At 33.5% G+C, this 10,620-nt stretch overlaps 1 pseudogene; it reads left to right on the forward strand.

Moving 5' to 3' along the window:
- Positions 1-3,946: 3,946 nt before the first annotated feature.
- On the forward strand, positions 3,947-7,160 carry LOC123258437 (annotated as a pseudogene).
- Positions 7,161-10,620: the final 3,460 nt, after the last annotated feature.

Below are 10,620 nucleotides of genomic sequence, written 5' to 3' on the forward strand. Positions count from 1 at the left end.
CACACACAAACACGTGACTCAACGGTACCGTGCCGCAGAGTGTCGTCACTAAGCTTCAAAAATACCGCACGGAATTTATTTAATTCCGTGCAACTCGAATTATAAACAAATTATTTTAACACGACGAAATTCGCGGTGATGACACCCTGGGGCTAATAAAGACAGCGACCAGACTTACCCTGCAGCTACCGTAGACGTCCCGGGCGATGCGGGCTAAGTAGGCGAAGTTGGCGGTAAAACTGACGGAAGAGCGTCGGTATCTCGGCGATGGCGTGTCCGGGGTCGTAGTGTCCAAAACAATTCGGCGAAATATTTCACAATAATGTACACAATTGTACTCACGTCAGCGACTAATTTTAAAACAAAATTAAACAGCAAAAATAATCAATAGAGAACTGCACGATGCCACAGTCACGGCGTCCAGATCAGAATTAATTGTTAATATGGCTGCCTCCTCGGCAACCCATGCTCTTTTACTCTTCGGTTCGTTCCAAAAACTCGCATCCAATCAGCTCACAGCTTCTTCTAGCCGGCCGTTGTATTCCGGGATGCGTCCAGTATTCCGTTGCGATCGATGATTGGTCGATACTTCGATTAGTGATCAGCCTCGTGTTCAGATGGCGCCTCGCATACTTGTTGTTGATCGCTCTCCGTCGTCATTGGTCCATTCAAATTTTCTCGTCGTTCCATCCTCGCGGCCAGATGTCGCGTTGATCGTCGATGGCTCGTAGAAATTTGCGGGTCGTCTGATCGCTATAGTCTAGTCTCACTCACTCATGCATTCAACAATAGTTCACACTCATTCCGGTATTCTTTTTATTTGAATTTTTAATTTAAATTCGGCGCGTTTTCTTTTACTAATTTTACCTCGAGCTTGTCATTCTGATCGGGAGGCTGCTTGGGGCGACACAGGCGCGTCGAATCTCTGCTTTTCCTCAGCTTAGCCAACCTAATAATTTTAAAACTCGGAATTTCAAATTTTAGAAAATTTTTCCCATGTCACAATATATAATATATATAAATATATGAAAAATTGATGTGGGTACTCAAACGAAAGGTCTCGATGAGTGTAATGTCGGGATGAGTTTATATCTTTAAAAATGTCAATAGTTGACAAGATAGCAATGCCAGTTCTTAATTATTGACATTTTTTAATATATAAGCTCATCCTGATGTCACACTCACCAAGAGCTTTCATTTGAGTACCCACATGCATTTTGATATATTTTTCATATATACATGTATATAATTGTTCAGTGAACAGGCCCAGCCGCGATAAAGTCGCCCCTGGAGGACTCCCAATTTCACGAGCCGCACCTGTCAACTGCTAGTTCCCGCTTAAACTAACCGCCTGCACAAAGCTTAGCTTGACTGATCACGTCATGGCGTGATTGGCTGATTGCTCAGCAGACATGCGCAATAAGTCTTCTTCCCCAAGTCAACGAGAAAGAAGACGCATTGTTATTATTTTCTTTCGCTTCCACGCTTTCGCTGCATCAAGTCGCCATTAGTATTTCTTTACTTTCGCTTTTTGTTAATAAACCGCATTTCGCTTATTTAATAATTTAATTTGCTTAAATTAATTGTTATTAATCCGCTTTAGTTTGTTACAGATAAATTGTGTTATGTGTGCAATTAATTCTCCGCTTTTCCAGTGCCGGCAGTGTGTTCAACCACGTGTCAACCGGCTTCGCTTTATTATTCATGCAGTGCTCTATTTATCCGCTTTTATTTAAACAATCCGCAAATTAACATATTAAATATAACTTGTATTTAGTGTAAATAAATTTATATTGTTAATTTTTAATAATATTTCCGCGTTTTAATTGAGATATCCAGACCAAAACCTGATCCTCCGCTTTCCCGCAATTACAGCATTTTACAATAATATATGGGTCATTCCACCAAATAAGAATATTTTTACGGGGCGACCCTCGCGGATTATGTTTAAAATTTATGGAGGTGTTCTCTATAATAAGAAATAAATTCTCTACAAGTTTCAGCCCTTAATATGCAGCGGTTCTGGAGTTATGATTTTTTGAAATTTTGAAAAAAAATTTTTCTTAACTTTTTTATTAATTTTTCTGATGAGGAAAACTTTTTTATTAAAATCCACTAAAAATCTTATCTTGTGGGAAAAATTCTCAGCTTTTGAATGAAAATATCCATTTCATCATAAACACATCAGAAGACGCTTTGAAATCCAATTAAAGTGGAAAAATTGATTTTTCTCGGTGTACGGTGCAAGGTACATCCAATTTGACTTTTTTTTCTGAAAGATCAGAGTTTTTTACACAAAATATATGGTTTTCACGATGTGTATATTTTTTGTTCAATCACAATTAAATTAAACGTTATATCCGCTAAGTGTTATACAATTATTCGGGATAGTAAAATAATTTTCTGTTAAATATTTAAAATTTCAAACTGCTCGTTAAAAAATTGAGTTTATACGATGCAGATGGCGCTCACAACTACGATTCCATTTTCTTATTTAGGATGTAATTTTCCAAAATTTGCAAGAAATACTGATTGGATTATGGAAACTTAACCAATTTATAAAAATTTATTGAATAAATTGATTTGTAATAATCTAACGGAATCGTGCTTCTTCAGAAGTTGTAATAGATATCCGAACAATGAAGAAATCATTAATTACTTTCATGCATCGTTTAAAGAATTTGATGTAAATGAAATCTAATTTAAAATGTGGACATCAACCGATCGATGTACCATTGTAAACGTTATTTCGGATTCCGATGACTTTATTGATACCTTAGCGACGCAACTTGAGAAACTTTTAAAACATGACTTTATAGTAAAAATACGAAGTCGGTTTTTCCTTAATGCGAAATTAAATTTGAAGAGTGGTGAATTAGCGGTAGTTTTTAACTTGGTAGAAAATTGCGTTTGTTGTGCACTCTGTTTAAAATTTCCAATAGGATCCCATCAAAAGCGACAAAAGCCACTTAGAAACCCATAAATTTTATTGGTTTATAAGTGGCTTTTGTCGCTTTTGATGGGATCTTATTGGAGCTTTTCAACAGGGCAGGAAGCTGCTTAAGGCTATCATTGGAATAATGACCAAGCTACTATATTTCAAATGGTGGTTTACTAAAACGAAAATGATACTATTAAGCATTTAGGCTTAGTCAGTATCTCAGATTGCCTTAAACATGACACAATTTTGATTTATTTATTTCAAGAACAATTGATTTTTTTTTTAAGAGAAAAATTTGCTGTTATTGAAAGGATTTTTTACTTCTCAGATGGAGCACCTCAGCAATTTAGAAATAAAAAAACATTTACTAATTTATGTTATCATTATGCTGACTTTAGAATCATCGTTGACTGGTATTTTTTTGCGACTGCCCATAGAAAAGGACCATGCGATGGGCTTGCAGATCCAGTAAAACGACATGCTGCTAGAGCTTCATTACAAATGGAAAATAAAAAACATATACTGACACCACCAGATTTGCATTCCTGGGCAATCAAGAATTTTACAGGCGTTGATTTTACTTTCATAACGAATGATGATTATTTAGACAAAAAAAATGTGTTAGACGTACGGTATTCTTTATCAAAAACGGTAAAGGGTACACAGACATTGCACACTTTTACCGATAAATGATGAAATTGGATATGCTCTTATTAAAACTGTATCAACATCTGAAAAAAGTTCAAAAATAAAAGTATTTTAATTATAAAGATTTTACGTTTAATTTAATTGTGATTGAACAAAAAATATGCACATCGTAAAAACCATATATTTTGTGTAAAAAACTCTGATCTTTCAGAAAAAAAAAAGTCAAATTGGATGTACCTTGCACTGCACACCGAGAAAATCAATTTTTCTACTTTAATTGGATTTCAAAGGGTCTTCTGATGTGTTTATAATAAAATGGATATTTTCATTCAAAAGCTGAGCATTTTTCCCACAAGATAAGATTTTTAGTGGATTTTAAGGTAGTTCTTTCCCTACAGTCCGCTCAGAATATTTTGGATCTCTACCCGTGTATCGCGTAACAGTTGAGCTAACGCTATAGTCCACGTTTTTTTTTACTGGACTGTACTCCTCACACTACTGTAACCTCTATACAAATACGCGCACACTAGTATAGATTAGCCTGCATGAAAATCTGGCAACGTCGCATATTTATTCTCTTACTTGCCTTGTACAGCCCAGACTTACTTATAGTTTATGCCCGCGATCTAAATGTAAACATTAAGTCCTGTAAACTATTTTGGTTATTTTAATAAATAAATTAATTATGGGTGACCAACTACGTCATAAAGGAATGTTTATAAATACAAAAGTATTAAATAAGAAGATGAAAATAGTAAATAGTTTACGAGAGAAAAAAGCAACAAAAAACGATAATAAACCAGTTGAGTCTAACCTAATCGAGGGACCTCGTCTCGTGGATTTGAAAGAATTAGGCAAAAATCTAAAATGTTGTAAATGTCATAAGGTACTCTGTCTTGACAACATTTCTGATGAAACACGTGTAGCGTTTCATTCTACCCTGAAAGTAAATTGTCCGAAATGTAATGTAGTAACACTAGTGTCAACTGGAAAATGTCATAGTGTCAACAATAATAATAGAACCAAGCATTCTGATATTACAACGGGAGTTGTACTTGGTAAAGTTAAAAATTAGCATTTGTTATATTTTATTGTCAAATTTTAAATAAGTTATATTTTATTGCTTTAAAAAAAATTTCTAATTTGTAAATATCTGCTACAGGTGCTGTACATGCTGGATATGGCTGTTCTGGGCTGAACAAAATATTGGCATGTGTTAATAATATGCCTTTAATTTCATCAAAACTTTTTAAAAAAATATGAAAGGGAAGTTGGCCCAGCAATCGAAAAGGCTGCTCAAGAAAGTTGCAAGAGAGCTGCCGGTGAAGAACGACAATTAGTATTAAGTAACATCGAAAAATTGTGTGAATTTTTGTAAGTTGTATGTACATATATTTATCAATGTTGCAATTAACATACAACGTGGATATTTTTACAAATGTAATTCTATTACATCTGCATATCTGTTATAATATCCGTGAAGTTTGATATAATAGACAATTATATTTATATATATGTATATAAATTAATTACTCAGAATCATTGTTCAGTACATATACAATAAGATATTTTTTTACATCTTGAATTATAATTGTACATATTTTACCAAATTAAATTATAATTGTACATATTTTATCAAATAATTTTTTTATGCATTGAAAAAAGTGTTTTTCAAAAAAATATCAAGTGATTAATCAATAATTATTTATTAACTTACTATGTATACACATATATAAATATGAATATCTATAATCAACTGAAAAAAAAATAAATACAAGAAATATTGTAAAAAAAAAATTGTTTTGCTACATAATATTACTCCTTACTTATTTTCTTTTTTCTTATTAGGCCAAAAGAAGTAGCAGAAGAAATTTATCCACATCACAAGATTCTAATGTCGACGGCAAATATGGCAGATATAGATGAAAATAATAATAAACAAGACATGAGTGATAATAATAATAAGAATACAAGATTTGATTCAGCTGTAGGAGTAGTCGTTAATATTATTGTTTCATATGATATGGGATGGAGTAAACGCGGAAATGGAAGAAGTTATGACAGTCTAAACGGGTACGGAACTATTATTGGATTTTTAAGCGGAAAAATTTTAGATTATGCAGATCGTATAAGAAAGTGCAAATTTTGTGATAAGGGCAAAAGCAAAGAAGAACATGATTATAGGAAAAATTTTGAGGGAAGTGCGAAAGCTATGGAAGCAGATGCTGGAGCAGCTTTAATAAATGATAGCAATATTCTTAAAGAATCTAATCTTGCTGTCCGAGTGGTTAAATGAGTCTTTTAATAACATCATGGCTCACAAATCTCCCAAAAATATTTGTTATAGTCTAAGTAAATCATCTAGCTTCCGTCTTGCTAGTTCAGTATGTACTAAAAATGATGGAGAGTCATCAATCTTAGAAATACGTAAAAATTTAGGGCTTTCATCTGGACTAAACACCGATTTCTACGCTAAACAAGCTGATCTCAAGCGAACGATACGATCTGACGACGCCAAACTACCAGAAGCAAAAAAACGAAGAATTTCTTCAGCTCAGGCGCGTGAAAAACTGAAGAAAACAAATGAGAAGGTCGAAGGTATACAATACCAATCAAACTTTGGTTTTTCTGAATCTGTTGACACTTCCCATGACATTGATGACTCACAATTGGAAAGCACACAAATAAAAATTACTTCAGAAACTTGTAATTTGGTATATTTTGATTTGGAAACTTCGGGTTTTTGTAAAAATGATGAAATACTACAAATTGCGGCATCGTGTGAAGGTCGTAAATTCAGTATTTACATAAACCCTACTAAACGCATTGATGACGAAGCTTCTGTTCATACAGGGTTAAAAAATATCAAAGGGGATTTATATTTTCGTGGTAAAAAAGTGTTGTCTGTCCCGATAAAAGATGCTCTTGAAAGCTTTTTGCAGTTTTTAAACCTGTCATCAAAATCATGCGTACTTGTAGCACATAATGTGAGTTTCGATAAATCGCATTTGCTCCGAGCAATTTTGAAATGTTCAGTGGTTCAGAAATTTAGTAAAATTTCTGGATTTTCAGATTCATTGCCTTTGTTTAAAAAATGCTTTGGTGTTAAAAAAGTTTCAGGCGAATTTAAGCTTTCAACACTAGCTGCTGAACATTTAAATGTCACATCACAAGATCAATTTCATGAAGCTATGTATGATGTTGATATCTTGGAACAATTATTATAACATTCCTTATAAACAAATAAGGATCATTTATACGAAAACTCCAAATCGTACAGGACATTTTTGAATCACCTAACAGCTTCGAAAATGATAGCCAGTGCAATGCAAGATTTATCTCCCTTGAAAGGTGTCGTGTATGATCACATTTTGAAAAAAATCGCCTCTGAAGGCATTAAATATAGTGATTTATTGAACAAATACCAAAAAGAAGACACTGAAAAGTTCAAAGAATACCTGAAAAATCCTGACAATGATAAAAAAGCACGGATTTCCAAAGATAAAAGTGTAATTGATAAGTTAGTTAAGTTTTTCAAAGAAAAACTGTGATATTTATTTCTAAGAATACTCAAATCAATAAGAGCGAATTAGTTTTTGGAATTGATCAGTGGAGCCGTTTAGAAGTTATTCCAAAACAACCATTTTTAAAGTGAAACTTTTATTACATCGTCTCAAACTTTTTCGTCTGTGTGTTGCATGTCGCGTAACGGTCGGCCGCGGAGTAGGGATAGAGTGAAAGGCGCTCGTCAGAGTAGCCATGGCCAATATGGCGGCGCCCATAGCTCGCATCAGCCGTGTAGCATTTATATTAAAATGCAATATAAGACGTTGTTTACTCCCTAGAAAAACAAAAGGATCAAAAATGATTCTTCATGTACTGAACTTTTATGAGAGATAGAATTTGAAAAAATTTGAAATATTAATAGTTGAATACTCTAAAAACTTTTTAATTCCTTTGTTTAATCAGAGCTTATTTTTGTTACTATGAAATATTAGTTACATTTATAAACTACGAGACTCATGGCAAAAATAAAGTTATTGATGGAATAATTGAATTGGAAGGTAGATTTCGATATAACTAATAGTTAAAAAAATTATATCAAACAATAAATTCTTAAATTATCAGTGAAAAATCACAATTAATTTTTAATGAAACCACCGTTAGTTCTATTACACGGGCTAATATAATCCGTCTACCAAAAACTGGCAGAAATTGAAATTCTTATAATCTTAATAAAATCGACATTCGGTAAATTTTTGATAAATCAAATTAACGACGCAATTTTATCAACCATAAGATAAGTTTTAAAGAAAAAAATGGTATGTGTACTTATGTACACGAGTCAGAAGTTATACTTCTTTGGCATGAGAAAAAAATTTTGAAAAAAATAAAATGCAAAGATGATCGAAGAAAAATGTTGAAAACAATCAAAAAAGTTATATTATAGTAAAAATTTAGCTATACCGTATGAATATAAAATCATTCATTATCATATGAATTTAATTCAACATTATTTCAAATTTTTTTGAATCAACTAATTTTGGAGTTGCAAAGCATCAATAATTTACAATTGATAACTATAAAATATTCTAATTATTTATTTAAAATATATGTATCTTATAAAATAGTTCATTATTAATTATTTAACCTATTGGTAGTATCTTTTTAATTAATATTTTTTCAAAAATAATATTAATTACATGAATTAAAAGACTTACAAATATTGTAGTACAAAACTAGATTTTGTTTCCAATAAAATTCGGAAAAATTATTCAAATGCTCTATAATATAAATTTGAAAAAATATGGATAGAATTACTAGATTTAATAAACAAAATGATTAAGCATGTATTAAAAAATTATAAACTCAATAAAAAGATACCTAAATGTAATAGGTAAGGTTAGAGCCCCAGTAGCCGCTCATGTACCAATACATGCTCACCCCATGTATTTGTACATCGATATTTGTGAATATAGATATACAAATACATGGAGTGAGCATGTACTGGTACATGAGCAACTACTAGGGCTTTTACCTTACTACAATATTTATATTTTAGTTAAAGTATTTTAATTCATGAAATTGTTATTATTTAAAAAAAAAAAAATATTAATTAAAAAGAAATTATTACCAAGTTAAATGAAAAGTAAAATATTCAATTGACCATTTTTAGAATTGATTAATAATATGAATAATATATTTCATATTAAATAATATTTCTATCGAATTTAAAAATAACAACGTTTCGAAGGATACTTTTCGACTACCCTGTATATGAGTTAACTTAGTCAGTAAAAGAAATCTATATTTTTAATTATATTTGATGGCCAACTTCATCATGTCGCTTTTTTGGGACATCATGCGCACGCAGCTCAAAAATTTCACTATCTAAACGCGCCAAAACAAGTATAACTTCAATAATAAGCTATTTTATTTCAATTAAATGTTCTTTAAAAATAACAAGACAGAAAATGCAACTTCCACTATCTTCAGAAAAATTCAAACAGCTATTATTTCTAAACTTATTGACCTACTTAGCTAATCTTTGAACTTATTTGAGATAATCGTCTGAGTAACATGTGTACTAAATTTCATTAAGATCCGTTAATGACTATAAGCACAATCGCGGCAAAATCCTCTAGGCTGACCCTTTTCATTTACCAATTATCAAGTTAGGATTAAAAACGCAATTTTAAAACCCTAAATTGATTAATTTTCTGAAAATTTTTAGTTGAATGTCAACAATCCAAAAAAAGTTTCACTTGCATCGTAGTTTCATAAAACCACAAAATATTTTTTTTAAATTTTATTTTTGAAATTTCTCAAAATTTAGCGAACCGAATCGATTCAAATTTTCACGAAATTTAATGGCAATGTTACTCTTCAGATCGCCATCTATCTCGATCCGACCGGTCGAGCCATTCAAAAGTTATGAGGTTTATACACGAACACACACACACACACACACACACCTGCGGCAGAGGAGAAACTGCTACCAGGCGCATCTCCCCGTAGCGGATGGGAGAACGCTTGCTGTCTTTGGATGACACTAGGTCTCTTAGTTGATGAGGTACAGAGGGTAGAAGCCAAATAAAATAGGCTCCCGTGGACAAAACTCCCCCTTTAATGGGTTGGTCACAATAACTGACCTAGCGAGACGATCGTTCCCTGCTGTAACTCACTGGGAGTGTCCGGAACCCGTGTCGATTATTTCCGACGATGCGGGCTACGGCTGATGTGAGCTTGCTCAGCCGAGGTGTAAGTTGTAGTAGCGAATCAGGAGCCAGCCACTTCGGGCCTTGATCAGGAAGTACGCAGTGAGTGTTAGAGATGGGAATCTTCACCGCCCCGAGCGAGTCTAGTCCTTCCGTGTATTCCGGGACTGGCTAAGTTTCGACTAGGCCTCAGGGAACTGGGGTAGGAATACTATCTCCGAGGGTACACCCGTTCCTAGTTATGATACTAATTTACAGGAGTATCATAACTAGGAATCCTAGTTATGATAATAATTTACAGGAAATGAACAAAAGTGGAAACGGGCTTCATGCCCAACAAGCAGCGATTGAAGCAAGTGCTGAAATGAAGAGAACGCAAGCGCTGGATCGCCTTGAAAAGCTGACCATTGAGCTGCAAGAGTTTGTCCAAACAAAGGTCAATATCCACAAGGAGATAAAGACCAAGACAACCGGTGTAGTCAATGCTCTTGGAAGATTCAAGAAACTGGACGAGAAATGGCAGTCATTACGACGACGCATTCAAACTGAAGTTGAGACAGAAGAAGCAATGGACACTGGAGCTGACGGTGACAGCGAATCTGCTGCTGAGGACAAAGGTGAAACTGACACAAGGCCTGGAAAGAGAAAGGACCGAAATTCGCCAGAGCCAACCGACAAAGTCACAAAGAAGAAGGACTTGAAAAAAAGCCCTCCCCAACGAGTGGCAGAACAGGGCGACGAACCTAAGAAGGCGACTGATTGGGAAGAAGTACAATCTAAGAAGAAGAGGAAGCTAGCTAGAGAGCAACTCTC

This window comes from Cotesia glomerata, linkage group LG2 (genome assembly GCF_020080835.1).
Source record: "Cotesia glomerata isolate CgM1 linkage group LG2, MPM_Cglom_v2.3, whole genome shotgun sequence".
NCBI lineage: Eukaryota > Metazoa > Arthropoda > Insecta > Hymenoptera > Braconidae > Cotesia > Cotesia glomerata.